The sequence below is a fragment of the Haliaeetus albicilla genome, chromosome 7 (genome assembly GCF_947461875.1).
Source record: "Haliaeetus albicilla chromosome 7, bHalAlb1.1, whole genome shotgun sequence".
Taxonomy (NCBI): domain Eukaryota; kingdom Metazoa; phylum Chordata; class Aves; order Accipitriformes; family Accipitridae; genus Haliaeetus; species Haliaeetus albicilla.
In genome coordinates this window covers 16,958,638-16,973,621 of record NC_091489.1, presented here as the reverse complement: position 1 = coordinate 16,973,621, position 14,984 = coordinate 16,958,638, and the positions used below count along the sequence as shown (strand labels likewise).

At 41.2% G+C, this 14,984-nt stretch overlaps 1 long non-coding RNA gene across 1 annotated transcript in view; it reads left to right on the top strand.

Annotated features, from left to right (window-relative positions):
- Positions 1-703: 703 nt before the first annotated feature.
- LOC138685846 (uncharacterized) overlaps positions 704-14,984 on the top strand; it is a 45,970-nt gene continuing 31,689 nt past the window's right edge. Inside the window, exon 1 of the long non-coding RNA XR_011325228.1 lies at positions 704-1,034. This is a non-coding gene — a long non-coding RNA (uncharacterized lncRNA). The remainder of the gene's footprint in view (positions 1,035-14,984) is intronic.

Sequence of the window (14,984 nt, the reverse complement as noted above, 5' to 3'; positions counted from 1 at the left end):
AGTCCTGAGAGGCTGCGGAGGCTGAGCTATCTGCTGAGAATGCTAAGAAAGTTGTGAATTATTCAATTTTTATGTGGATACTTGTGAAATACCACTGGAACGTTTCATATAAGCCAACAAACAGTCAGCAGATTACCTGCTTCCATCCTGGCCTAGATTTGATCTATGAATGAATGGCTCTCAAGCCCTTAAAAATGCCCTGGGCAATCCTGTTCTATTATCTCCACCATTGTTTTTCCATCCAGATACCACAGGGATGAGCACAATCAGCGGAGAAAATGAAAATCAAATTGCCTACCAAGAGCTGACCATATGGGGCAGCTGGTTGCTGCTTCCCAGCCCCCTGCCTGATGTCCCTTCTCTGCCTCAGATGATGTGATACTGAGTGCTAGTCAGTCCCCGTCACCCTTCCAAATACGTTTTTATGCTGCAGACAAGCAAATTTCCTCAGGTTTTATATTTTCTGCGAATGGATCCTCGTTTCCCTCCAGTTTTCTTGGGCCTCTGCAGGCTACAGCCCTTTGTTTGGTGTGCCCCCCCCGTCCCCCGCCTTCTTCTGCTCCCTTGAATATGAACACTGGGCCTAGAAATAAGGAAGGGAGGCCAAGAGGAAAACGTGTCTCACTGAGACTTGCCAGATATCCAAGTTGCATGTGGAGAGACAGAGTTTCAGCTCATGTGTCTGGCTTGGACAGCAGTGTAGACCATTAAACATCCTGTTGCCTGTCTCACATCGGGCAGAGAGCACAGCTCTTCACGCTGACACCTGGAGGGGCTGGAAGGGCTGGAGGAATGGGAGTTACTGCCGTGTTGAGCCGAGGTAGATCCGGTGGGTTAGTTTTGCTGTCTGTGCCCAGGGATGCATTTTATGTTACATGTTCAGAATGAGGACACTGGGAGGAGGAGAGGTGTCTGCAATCAAATGCTATCACCTATCAAGCAGAGGAGTGCAGTGCAGGTTTTTTTCCTGCTAGCTTAGCCCCTTGGAGTCTCTGGCCCTTGGTTTCTGCAGGGTTCTGCAACAGTGATGTGTGGTAAGTTATTATTATTATTATTATTATTATTTACTCGTTGCTTCATGGCAGTTCACATGGCCCTGTAAAAACTGGATCCCACTGTGCTTGGCACCGCGTAAACTGTGGTACTGTGTCCTGTCACCCAAGGAATTTACAGTCTAAATAGACAAGGCAGGCAAGGGCATAAGACAGAGGCATACAGAAAAAAAAAAGCAACCACCAAACAAAAAACCCATGTGTTGACTTACAGACTGTCTTTTCTTTGACAGTTCCAGAAAGGAGAACAGTTTAAAATGCCTGTGTTGCTAGATAAAAACACCCTCCTCCCCCAGGCAAATTAACAAAAATTAATAGAAAAAATACCGAGGTGTGTCTGCCACAGTACCTTAACACATTTAGCTGTGCTTCATTGTTCTCAGTCATTGTTCTCAGATCATGGAGCACACAGATTGTGTAATACCTCTGACTATTCTGGGACACCTAGGTTAGCACATTACTCACAGTGGGGCGAAGGAGGAACTCTGCAGTAGCCTTAGCTGAGTGCTTTACTTCTCATGGTTTGTGTCCTGACTTTCAGTAATCTTTGAGAGCCTGAGGACATATATACATTCATCTGTCTGACAGTTTTGAAAATGCCAGTGTTCTAAAGGTTAATTATATTTTTTTACATATTTGTTTGGTCTGTAATTTATTTTGTACAATAGAACTATTTTTACAGCACTTTCCATACAAACAGCACCTCATTCTACTGGCTTTGTTGATATGAGGTAGCTAGCAGCATGTGCTTCCATGCAAAACAAAAGAAGTAAAACTGCTATTACGTTAATAGCTTTCTGTGACACAGTCATAGAGTTAGTACGATGGGTGGGCACCTCTCTGTCTGAAATACCAAGGCTCCTGGTTTCTCCTGTGCTCTGGTGGGGAAGCTGTGGAGAAACAGAAGAGCAATTCCAGATTCTGTGCGGCGAGTGCTTTCCTTTCCCACCGGCTGGCTACATCCATGCGTGCAGAGCTTTTGATTAGATCTGCTCTTTTGCCTATGGCAATCTTCACTGCAAACACCTTTGTCTATACATCATTTGAGCATCTATACATGATAAGATTGCCACCTTTTATTACAGTAAAAAGAGGAGCTTTCTTCTCAATAAGCTTTCCTTCTTCCTCAGCTCTCCAACCACCCCTAGGGGAAGTGAGAAGGACAGGAAAACTTTGAAAACCTTTCACCTCTTTGTTCACCTTGGAAGACTGTGGGAGCAGTTTTTGTAAAAACCAAAGTAGACATTCATAAAAGGGAGTCCTCTTTTTATGTCCCTTTTATGCCCCTGGGTGGCATAAAAATGGGAAACTTGGTAAATTATGTACATGTAAATACACACACAGAGGTCACTGTATTGATAAAGTCACGTTTTTCTGTAAAAGGAAAATTATATCTATGTATTTCTTAACTTACTACTTTCAATCTTTGTTTCCTCTGTTACTTTTAACACCAGAGTCTTGGAGCATTACAATGCACTTCAGCATTAAAAGCTTCCTTTTTCACTATGAATAGACCTGTACTCTAACTAGGCAAGTTCCAGTGTGTTACATGAGAATGAATAAAGATGTTGAAGTACAGAAAATGTGAAAAGGAAAAGGCAGTAGGCATGAATAAGCAAATAAATAACTTAATCACATTTTCCTTCGAATATACAAAATAACTTTACACTGAAGGATCACGTCACCAAAAAACCATGTCTGCTGAAAAAAAAAAAGTATTTTTTGTATGAAAGCAGGTCACGCATCTGCTTGTGTCTGAGTACTTCAAATAGTCATTGTATGCAGTCAGTTAGCTTTTACTCTACAATTAGACTTCGGAAAAGGACTGAAGCATATGTGATACGCATTCCCTTGAAAAATACCACTGTATGTGGGAACCCAGTAGTAGAGCAAACCCACTAATGGGGCTATGTATTGGGACAGTCACAGAATCAGGGAGTTTAAACATGGAAATTACCTCTTAGGACAGGTAGCTCAACTTCCTGCAGCTGCACAATTGTTCACTACAGTTTGCTTTTGAGTGCTTTTGAATGCTTCACCCTCTCAAGTTTCAAATGCTTTGTTTGATGGGACTTTTCATTCTCCATTTGAAAATTACCTGCTAGACTGAATCATGCGATTTCTGAGAAACTATCTGATACTTTGTCCAAATTTTGTTCTTCCTTAGTTTCATCCCATTACATTCAGCTGTACCACTGCACGTTAGCATCCAAGAAATTCCTCTCTGTTCCCTCTGTTCATCTTTCATATATTTCTAGACAGTTGTTGTTTTGCCCTTGTCACCTAGATTAATAAATCAATCCCCTTCCTTGTCTAATCAGTTTTGTTGCTCTTCTCTGAAGTCCTTTCCAGTATGCTGGCATCCTTCTGCTATGGAGGTGTCTAGAAGTGGATGCAGTATTCAGCAAAAGTCTTCCAAGATGCATAAACAATAATTTTCCTCTTCTGACATTATTCCCCTGCATACGCAGCCCAAACTTGCATCGGTCTTTTAAACTGATATAACTCCTTGAGAACTTGCATTCAATTTGTTGTTCACTGTCACCCATATATATCTTTCTGCACAGATGCTTTCCAGGTTTTGCTTTCTCATGGAGTATCCATGTTTCTGATTATTTTTCCTCAGTGTATTAGTCTACATTTTTTCCAAGTTGAATCTCATTTTTTTGCCTGCCTACGTATCTAAACTTGTTAGTTTCCATTTATATTATTGCTATTCTCTCTGACGTTTGCAAGCCTCCTGGCTTATTGTAATTTGTGAATTTCATTAATGTGCTATTTACCTCCTTTTCCAGATCATTAATTGAGATATTAAATAAGAACAGACCAAAACCATACCCCTGCAGCAAACCAGCTCAATACATCACCTCCCATCATTACCTGCTGCTTACAGTCCTTCGACCACCTTTTCCGTCCAGGTCACAGGACTCAGCTTCAAGTCAATTTCAATTAGATTTTTGTAAGAGATGCATTTCAGTTTTTAAAGTGTTTTATAGGATTTAGCTCCATGGCCTTTTCTCCTTTTCCTTCATAGCACAGGTGGGGCTGATGCTCCTTCCCTGTGTTTCCATAGATAGCAATAATGAAGTAAGACAGTGATAGGGGGAGAGAAATGGCTGCTTTTGGCTGATTAACTTGGAATGTAAAACTGGCTCTAGTCTTCATATTTCTTTTTTATTTATGCACTTTAAAGTTGTCATAATTTTCCTTCCCTTGTATCCTGATGGGTGAAGCTTTGTTGCTTCTCTCAGGCTCATGTTTGCAAACACTACTCTTATTTCCCCTATTTACTTTGGTTATCTGTTAAGCACTTTGTTTTATGATGATGCGCTCCTCTTTTCTCTGCAGACTTTGTCTAGCTTTGAACATCAGAGACTGGCCGTGTCTCCATTATGTAGATAAAATAAACTCTGTGAATGTGAATCAGTTCATTTTTATTTTCTGTATTTTTATGATGAAAAATCACACAGTACAGTGTGTTCTTGAAACTGCTTCTAAAGTCACTTTCTCTTCACCTCTCCTTCAAGGAGCACAACTGAAAGCCCACTGGAGTGGGAAGAGACTCATTCACTTCAGTGGGCTTGGGGTCAGGTCCTTAAGCCCCCGCTCTCCTGGTGCAATGTAACACCCAGGGAGAGACGAGGCCTTCACGATTACTCTTGAGGTGCTTTCAGTGTCTGCTGTATCCTGTAGGACCTCCTGTGGTAGCCGTGTTCCCAGGTGCTGCTCTGTATTTCACTGGAGCAGCTGGCCAAAACAAACATGTGTTGCCAACAAGTGTTTTGGAGAAGCAGCTTTTCGCTGTTATTTAAGGACTGGTGTCAAAACTCTGCTGTAGTAGGAATGTTCTAAGAGCTGGATGGCTTAGTAATGCCATTGTGAATTTAGCACCTTGTGATTGCCTGCAAACAACATTTAATGGTCGGGCAGGTTTTGGCAGCAAGGGTTGTGGAGGGGAGGGAAGTGCAAGGGGCAGGAATGAGGAGAAACACTATGAAAAATGTGTTCCTTTTTGTTTCTTCCCCTGGCTCTACTTTTTGTCTGATGAATGATGGAGAAAGTAGCTGCAGAAAAAAATGCCTCCCATAGGGACAAGTCACCCTAATAACCTCGGCATCTCCTGAGGCTTCTCCTGATTCCTTCCACTGTCATCCCAGGTGTCTCACTGCTGCTGGTTTTCCTTCTGTATCTGTTCTTAGCCATTCTTTCCCCTCACTTTGCTTTGTTTGCCATGGCCCTGCAGGGTCCTCATCCCTGAAGAAACCCGTCTGTGCAACCGGCTTTTGGTGGTTAGTCTGTGATTCCAGAATTATATTTTGAATTAATAGAAGAGTAAATGTGAGTCCACATTTAGGGCCATGACTTGCTAGAAAAAGGAATGATATTTGGAAGAGATATTCTGGGGCTATCTGTGGAGTCAGGCATAGCTAAATATCTTTGAGAAGCTAATTTCTTGGCCTGGAAGAGACAAGATTCAGTGAGTCCTGTTTACTTTGGAGATGTTGAATTTTCTGAAATCAATCTTGGTCTCTTTCATTAAAAGAAGACGAAAATCTGTGATTGGCATTTTATCCACTAATATTAGAAGATCCATAATGACACCGGACAGTTACAGTTTTGAGGGGAGGAAGCTATGAACTCTGGTAACGTATTTATGCTGATGACTGCTGATTTCTTGTCTGTGTGTGTAAGATCCTGGTGTGATCTTAAAGAATGTACTTGTCACAGTTTCCCCATCTGGAAACTAAAATAATCATACTCTCTCGCTGTCTCTCTAGGACTCTGAGAGCCTTAGAGCTAGTCAGGTTTTCTGACATGAAGCTATGGAAATAAATAATACTGCTATTACTCTTGTTGAATGCCTTTGAACACTGTCTATCTTTCATAATTCTGTCCGTTCACCTGATTTAACAGCTGCTGAGTGTCCATTGCTTGTGTTGAGTTCAGCTGGAGCTGAGGGGCTCAGCACTGATCTGATTCACACTTGAGGCAGTGGAAAAGGCATCCAAAATGTTTTTTCTGCCATGCTGCTCCATAGGCATACACTGTGCAGACCAGTCTTTTTTTTTTTTCCCTCATCTTTTTAAAAGCTAATAACTGTAACAGCTGTAAACAAAAATGTGAACCATGGTCCTTTGAAATGTTTGTTATAAAACGTTTTGCTTTTTTCGTTAAACTGAAAACCTATCTTTTGTGGGAGATGTGGAGTAATGTTAGAGGCCAATGGGAGGATAGGGTGTGGCAGGAAGGGGTGAAAGTGATAGCTTGGTCAGTGAGGGCTAAATCTCTACTAATCTTCAAAGCAAGATATAACTCAGGATTTTTCTTCTGTTTCTCTCCAAACGAAGGCCATTGTGTTTCCATCCTTGGCTGTGTCAGCAGTGATAGCCCTTTTTTCCAACATTGATTGTTGACTTCCCCTGACACCATATCACAACCCATTAATGCTGAAAACTGACAAGCCCAGCTGCAACAGCAAAATGGCAAGTTTAAAAGAAAATATACAAGGGACAGGCACAGAATGCCATTAGTATAAAAAAGTAGTTGGTTTTTGTCTTACCTCTGTAAAGGTCAAAAATGCAAACATTTTTTTCTCCTGCTGACAACAACTTGTGTATTTTTTGAACTAACGAAGCCATTCTCTCTTTTTATTTTTTTTTTAAATTCAGGCTATAATGTGGGTTTTACAAAAGAAACCATGTTGAGGCATAGTAAAAAAGAAACTTTCCTTTAGGAAGCTTGCAGGGAATATTTGACTTTATATATGTATGGAGTATGGGGTTTTTTTGTAAGGCAGAGACATTTCAGAGAAATTAATGGCTCAGCAGTTCCTGCGTTCTGAGGTCCCAACGTTAAGCTTTTGTGTTGTCCATAGAGTGGGATTTCTTTCTTTCTCCTTTTTTTTTTTTCCCTTTTTTCTTTCTTTCTCTTTTCCTCTGGAGTTATATGGTGGGTGTCAACACTCTGGTAGGTACAGTAACAGTAATGGCAAATGTTCCTTCTGATTGTACAGGTGATTCCCCAGGCGAAGAAAGTGACAGCCTCCATAGTTCCAGTGCTGTGTACTTACAGAGATAGCGGACCTTGAGCAAGAGTAGGTAACTTGTCAAAACCTTAGTGCCAAGGTCCCCATTTGGTATCACTCTGAGGGCTGCATGCATGTTTTGCTCTGTCAAAGCCCAAGGGACACTGCAATCCAACAAGTAAAGCCCAACAGCTCTCTTGACACCCAAGTTTGTTGTGAATGGTTGCGTAGCAGCAATAGCAATGGGAAACTGGTGAAGTACATTAAGGGAAAAAAAAAAAAGGCTGAAAGTCAAATTAAGTAAAAAATGGTCTAAAATTTATTTGGAACCCTGTAGGGTAGTGAGGATACAAAAAACTCAGGCTAACAAAAGTAGTAAGTTTGGTTTTGAACAGGTGGGATCATTTAGACTTGGTTTTGCAAATTGATAGCTATGGACACAAAGGACATTCATCTCAAGTTATCTGTTTAGACAATTCTGTCACCACAAACATAAATGAGTTCTTTCAAACTCATATCTATGGACATTTGTATGGCAGTAGCTGGTAGAGCCCCCATTTTGCTAGGATGTTACAAAGCAATGGTTTCTGCCCCAAAAGTGCTTGCAGCTAAAAACCCACTCACCAGTTGAAGGAAATTATACTCTTATCCCAATTTTCTGGGCAGAAAGCTGAGTCTTATGGACCAAGTGACCTATCCAAGGTTATACTGTGCACATCTCCTGGAGAAATATTCTCTCTAAGCATCTATTAAAATGCTTTTGTATGACGTAGCTCAAAGTGAAGTGTGTGGGTAGAGAGTGACCACATTAGGACATACAGTTAAGGCAGAGGAACTAGAACAGTCAGTTGATATCCTGTTTTTCCATGTGGCATCTTTTTCATTTATTCAAGCCCTGGGTTAGTGACTGAGGATGAGCTGAGCTCCATCGTCTTTTATTCATTGCTACAGAACTAGTCTGCCTTTGAAGCTTTCTTGTTTTTCCTTTCTCTTCCACTTGCTTGACCAACCCAAGACACATTTCTGAAATTTCTTTTTAATGGCTTGGGATTCAGGCCTAGTTTTCTTCACATGGTAGTTACAGTTTTAATTGTGGTTCAGATTCCAGAGGGATTCTTCAAAAAGTTTGTTTTTATGGGTTGTGTCAGGTATGAAATGTAATACAGAATGGACTTGTACTGTATATGAAGTTACAGTAATGAAGAAGCTTTATCATGGCAATCCTACACTAGTCATTCATGGGCAGTCTTCTCCAAACAGCCAAAATTTTTGGAAGCAGTCAAGTATCCAAAAATCTGACTTCCTACTTATTTACTCCAGTTTTACACTGGTGTGACCCCACTGAAGCCAGGAGAGTGGTGATGAATCAGGCTTCAAACCTTCTTGGGGTAGCTCCCTCTCACAAAGAGAAAGAAAAAAGCATAACTTCAGATAGTTAAAAAAGGGAAAAACAGATGAAGGCATAATTACACTAAGACTAGGTTAGTACTTGTTTGCTTAATGCACCTAGCTAATCCAGTTGTCTGGGTCTGAATACAGAGCTTGCTGCTAGTTTTTCCTATACGAAGAGCTAAGTTTACATCATGGCTTTGGACACACATGAACTGATTTCTGAGATTTGCTATTAATACTCAGTCATCACTTGTCAACTTTACAAAGCAGGCATGGATCTAGTGGCAGGAAAGCATGGAAGGGAGGCTCCCCGTCATCAGAGTTACGCAGAAAGGCATTTCTCTGTCTTCTTCAAGGCTCAGTACTTTCACTGAAGTTGCTCATGTCTCAGTGAGCCGGTCCAACAACAGTGAGATTTCATCTGTTTGGTTAACCATTAGCTTAAACTGTGGTAAAGCTACCACAGTTAGCTTTAATAAAAATAGAAGTCAGACAAAGTCAGACAGAATGCAGAATAAATTAATGTTTGCTTGGGAACTAATGCCTGTAGAAGAATGTATGTTTATGTTGTAGATGATGGTTGGTTATGGATTGGTCTTGACTATAATCGAGGATGGCACTGAGGCCCAGTTCAGTGGTAGTGGCAGGGTTCATGCATTTACAGGCAAACAGGTAAATGCCAGTGGAACTTGACTTGTATGGTGTTGGCTCCCTCTTCTTCTGGGTATCTATATTAAAACTCTGACATGTTGTTTGCCAGCTGTCCATACTCCTGAGCAGTCTCAAGTCAGCCGTACTCCACTTTGACAGATATCTAAAATCTCAGATATTTGAGCTGCTCTGTTCTATGCACTCCTTTTGTGTCTTCTGAGATAGCATGTGAGAGAGTAACAGTGCAGACTAAGTGCTCCACACTCTTTCAGATACTGACAGGAAACTGGATATCATGGAAGTTGTTGCTGGAATTCTACAATTTCTCACTTTAATCAGCCCTCTCAGTGCTAAAATAGACACTAAATGAGGAAACAAAATACCTGTGTCTGTGAAAAGTATCTGGAACTTTGCTGTACTTAGTTTTCCTTAAGACCATTAAGGACGGCTTCCACTTTAAAGGGCACTTTAAAACTGACTGCGTATGCTTCAGTGAGAATTTTCAGAGTTTTTTTAGGCAACATACACTTTAGGTGTAAGGTAAAGCAATATAATGTGATCATTTGTTTAATTCAGTATCAACTCTCCCTGTGTCTCTTTCCCCAAATGCAGAGTGGGTGTCCCTCATCCACTAAACATGCTCTGGATTTTTTTTTCAGTGCTGTGTGGGCAGATGGTCCATATGCGACACAGCTTGGGATATCTTCTACCTTTATGGATGGGACTACATTTTGGTGGGAAAAAAGTCTTTCCATTCTTTTGAGGAATTTCCCTCCTCCAGAAATGACCCGTCTGTCATTAAAGCCAGAAGAAATGGTAGCACAAGGGAAGGAAACTAGGTTCCTGGAAGATCATCCAAAGCAGTTAACATGCTGAATTCTTTGATTGATAGGTATCATCTCTCAGAACAAGCTGGACACTGATTCAAGCACTGGATTAAATGAGGAATTTTTAAAATCAGCTCAGCATACTGAGCTTTATTGGAAACCTGTCTCTTATTTTGGTGTCTGAGATTTAAGCTCTTTTGAGACTCTGTCTCAGAGTAACCTGAAGGCCACTAAGACTTGGCCTCTTCAGTCCTTTCATGGCTTTCAATAATTTTGCTATGAAAAGTCTCCCTTGGAAATGCCTTCTTTCCTGCTTAGGAGCCAAGTTCTTCCTTCTAATATCAGTGACATACAAACGCGTAATAGAGGTTATATATGAAAGTATTTTTTCTGTGAAGGAGAAAGGCAGCTTACAGGTGTGATGGGGTGAACAAACCGAGAATATCCCCTGTGGTCTTTAAACAGTTAAGTCATGTACTCCCTGCGCAGCAGCGGCTGATGTGGGAGGGAGTAAAGTCGCCTCCCATTTCCGTTCCCTTTGAGAAGAGCAGCCCTTCAGGGTGCTAGCTCACCCTCTCCGAGTGTGCTGAGGTGACAGGCAGCAACAGAATGGAGACACCTGAAGTGGCTTTCAGTTAGTTCGGGTGCAAAGAGTAGTCTGGCTGTGGCAACACAGAGCTCAATAAAAACAGCTGATTTATTTGCTGACCCAGCTCCTGTGTCTTGATAATACCCTAGAACGTACCCATTGCCCTTGGAGATCTGGGATTCTTGTTTCCCTTCTCCTGTGAAGAACCAGGATTTAGCCACTTTTGTGCAAGACAGTTACTTCTGTAGTAGTTAGCTGTGAGTTAGTTTTCCTGTATCATGTTTGGGCAACTAAATAATTAGCCTGCGTTGGAAAATGCTGAGTCTACAATGGCTCCCAGTGAAGTGAAGAGAATTACAGACTACTCAGCAATCTGGAAAACGAGACCTTTTGCTTGTTAAATACAGAGCTGGGAACAGAATTTATGATGTTCATTTTTTGAAATTTGAAGCTGCATAAACTACAGCTTATATTAGGACTCTACACATATGAAATTACTAAAGGGCTAGTAAATGACTAATAACTATTTCTATAAATGACTGATCAGTTGCTACCATGTCCAACAAGTTGGGGTTTTTTTGTTAAATACCACTTGAAATTGCCTATAATACACCCATTCATGTACTTTTAATGTACCTTTGACCTCTGTAACATAAAAGTATTGTTCCTTTGTCAATTTTATATCTCCAGAACATCATGTGTGGCCGTGATATATTTGTAGAAGGGATTCTTTGGTTGAAATGGCTGCTGACTGAAGTCAGCTGGGGCTGACTTCAATCCAGCACAAGAATCTCGGTTTGGGGACCCAAATAATGGGGCACTGTAGTTTTGTGGACAGCTTAACCAGGCAGAGAACGGAAGCAGGTTCTTTGAATAGCCTTCCTTTGTCCACCATCATGAAATCAAAAAGCAAATCTTTTGAAAAACACTAGGCAATAATTCCCATGGGGCTTTCCTAGACTCATCCATCATGGAGAAAATCCAATTTTCTGTCTTTCTCTATTGTACTCCAAGAAGCCTTGTGACCAGTTAGGTCATTTTAGCTTTAAACGTTAACTTGGCTAAGACCTTTTAAATTAGTAGATGCTTTTCAAAACCTAGACTGTAATCTTCCACTCATACCCTAAGAATAATGATCCATACTTTCTGTTAAATGCTTAATGATTTTTGAGTGAAAAGTATTTTGTTTATGATGCTACTGTTGAATAATAATAATTAGTAGTGCCATTGTAACAAATTTTTTTAAAGGCCTAGGAGGCATGTGGCTTCCCACCAGAGAGTTGATTTGAGACTGTTTTACTCTGTCAAAGTCCACTTCTGTGGATATTTATATGGTAATAAAGTGTCAGGCCTAGTGTTTCGCTTAGACTATATCCCAGTTACACTGAACTATTAAAATGTTCATTCATTAATTCATTCATTTCCTGACTCCTTCCAGAATGTCCTACAAAGATATTTTGCCAACCTTGTTTACATAAATTCCCCATTGTGCTTTGCATTTTTATTAAATAAAGGTGGTGTTTGAAATAGCTTGTAAATTGACAGGATACAAATTAGCGGGAAAGCAAACGTTAAAGAGTCAGTGATGTCTCTTGGTGAGCTTTGAAAAACATTCTATTTAGAACCAATTGTGCAGATGTATCATTTATTTTTCGGCTTTCCCCCTTCCTTCATTTGTTACAATGAGGGAAATTTGCATGAAAATTGGTTGTGTGGTTTTTTCGACGTTTACCTGCTTTGACTGTTTATTTTGTATCTGCAGTTTTAATGCTTGTCTTGTGACATAACTATTCATTGCTGGGGAGAGGACAGTGATGTCACAGAAGTTATGGTTTGTAAGACTGAATGCTTTTTGAGACTGGCAATGACTATAAAACCTTTCTTTCTCTTGGGCCACCAGCTGTTGCTAGTTGATGGCTGTCAATCTTGTGTGGAGCCTAAAGCCAATGTGTACTGGTCAGCACATTTGTGTATGTGTATGTGTCACAAAATGGCCAGTCTCCTGAAAACTTCACTGCAGAAAACCAAGTGTTCCTCATCACAGGAGAGGATGTTTCCTTGTCATCCTTACTCAGGACACAGATTTATTTGGGGATGACGACTCCACTGATGTTTGCCTTGTGTTTTCTATATTGTATCTGTTCTTTGTCTAAATAGTCACCTCTGTCTCTATCAATTCAAATCCAAAACCTTTCAGGAAAATGAAACTCCCCTGGTCCAGTTTGGGGAGGGTGGGAAACTATGGCTCCAGGTCAAGGAATAAGCAGTAATGAGATTAACCATACAGGAGAAAAACAAACATCTTCCATTGGTATATAGGTTTATATGAATGAGAAGTGACAGAAACAGGACAACACAAGAAAAAAAGATCTATCTAAATACAGCATATTTTCCAAAATGTTCCTGGAGTTGTCAGAAGCTCCTTAAAAGCACCCCATATCTTTTCCAGTAGAAGATAGACCACTAGAGAGACAGCCTTTGGGAAACCAACTTCCCTTAACATATTCAGACAGTGGATCTGATATATCCAGTCATTGCTGGGCAGAAACTGGAAAGACGGTGAGCACTCCTTTCACCTTTTTTTTTCCCTTTATGCTCAAACTCATTTCCCACACCTCGAAAATCTCCTACTGAAAGTGACCTACTGGTCAAGGCGCAGTCCCTCACCCCCAGCAAAGCAGGAGGTGGCTGGATTGCTCCTTCAGCAGCCCGTGCTGGTGGCACACCACCGCTCACCCCGCGGGGCTTCTTACGGAGTGACTCGGGCTGCTCTGGCCTCTTTCCGACGACTTGGTTTGTCATTTCTGTCAGTCCGTGGCACATACACACACATGCACAGCAGCTGCCAGTGGCCTGGGGGGCCTGGGATCCTCATTTTTTTTTCTGAGTTCGCTTCCACTGCACACTGTCTGGCTACATTGTGGTCTTTTACCTGCCATAGGCTCTGACCTCGTTCCATGCATCTTAAAACACCCTGCCGTGTACCTCCAGTGGCACACAGCCATTCACCCTCTTTGCTGGTGTCTCTCCCCCTGCTTTCAAATCACCTCTTCAAAGTCCATTTGGTACCAGTGTCTTGGGTTTTTGTTTCTTTTTGGAAGGTGGTGGTTGTCTTTGATAGCAGGATTTTTTTTTTTTTTTACTATGAAAGAAGTAAAAATGCACTTGTCCATTTTAGGTACATTTGAATAATTGCTAAAAATAAAATGAAAAAATCAGGGCTCTGCTCTGCAAAGTAGTTTTCAATCCCCTGAAGAGTAACATGGCTCTTTCTGACTCCACGCAGGCAGACAGGCCTAATTCAGCTGTCTGTTGCGTGGTATGTTTAAGTGGTTTTGTAAAACAGTGTTCCCTAAATGTTGACAGTTTAATGGATTTCATTAGTGCCTGCCTACTAGCTGAGGGCTCAAACCTGCCCCCACCAGGGTTAGCTCAGATGAGTTCAGAAGTGGCAGTGTGGAGGACCACCCTCATCTCTGTCAGAGCTGCTCCAAGAGCTGCATCTGGAGTTCTAAGACAAGAGCAGGCATCTTCTGCGCTCCTGCATTCACAGCACAGCGTGGGCAGTGGCTGGTGGATGCATGTAGTCATATGTCCACTCATCTTTCCGTTCTTCTCATTAGGCAGAAATGGCACCAGGGCTCCATCGCACACCCAAAGACGTGTGGGCCTTCTCAGGGTCTTCTTCCAGATTATCATGCAGGTGAACTGCCTCGGTTCACTGTCTTGGGAGGTGAGGGAGTGTCTCTGCTATGCCAAAACATGCTTATGCTTCATCCCCTGTGCCTGTGAGACCTGTAGCTGCGTAGAATGTCTAATGACCCTCCAAGTCCAATTTCCATTAGGAAATCATGTTCATGATTTTGTTCCAGTCGCTGCCCAGTAAGTTGAATAACATATGAAAGATAGCCTCATCAAGGTAAATAATAGCTGAATTGAGTCTTTGTCTACACTTTGTGAGGTCAGAGGAAGCTTGACTGCTTTGTCTGGAGTATGTGTTGGGGGAACATTTTGAAGGGGAAACTGTTAAAATTAATAATATGAAATCTTAGAATCGATAATTATTTTATTCCTTTTGTGAACAAAACAAAGAAAAAGATGGTCCTAAGAAGCCATGAGTGTAACTGAGAGCCTGGTTTAGTCATCTCATTGCATGTTAGACTGTTCCCAAACTACAGTGAAGAAGACACTCCAAAACTAGAAGAAGTAACTTAATATTTTGCTGGCATACTGAAAATCTAGAGAATGACAATTAGCTGTAACAATCACAAATTGAAGGCAAGTCCTGTAGTTAAAAATTAATTCCAGCTGCTATTCTGTGATGTCTAACGATTTCCTCAAATTCCTTTTTTTTGGGGGGGATGACTGAAAATCCCTATATTTAGTCCCTGTCCAAAAATGGTTTCTCCCCCACCCTTCCTGAGAAGTACTGTGCGAGATACTTGTAT